Below are 336 nucleotides of genomic sequence, written 5' to 3' on the forward strand. Positions count from 1 at the left end.
CATCTATAATATCATTTATCTATCTTTATTATAATTCTTTAATCGTTCTTAATTTACACAAGCCATCAACGTGTATACAAAAATGTTAAATGTTGCAATGTTTAAAAAAATCCAAACAGAGTAATCTTATAACGAGTGTGAATTTCAATTAAATAGATGTACTTAACTGCGATACATTAACAGATACTTGAAGGTCTTATAAATTAAAGTGTAACGCAATTTTTGAGACAAAAATTTTATATATAACAAATGCGATCAGAGACGCAAATAATTAAATGCGAATTACTTTTTTGTGGTTTACGTGACCTTTTTTTCTAAAGACATAATTAATGAATT

Source organism: Teleopsis dalmanni, chromosome 1 (genome assembly GCF_002237135.1).
Source record: "Teleopsis dalmanni isolate 2A chromosome 1, ASM223713v2, whole genome shotgun sequence".
In the NCBI taxonomy this organism is placed as follows: Eukaryota; Metazoa; Arthropoda; class Insecta; order Diptera; family Diopsidae; genus Teleopsis; species Teleopsis dalmanni.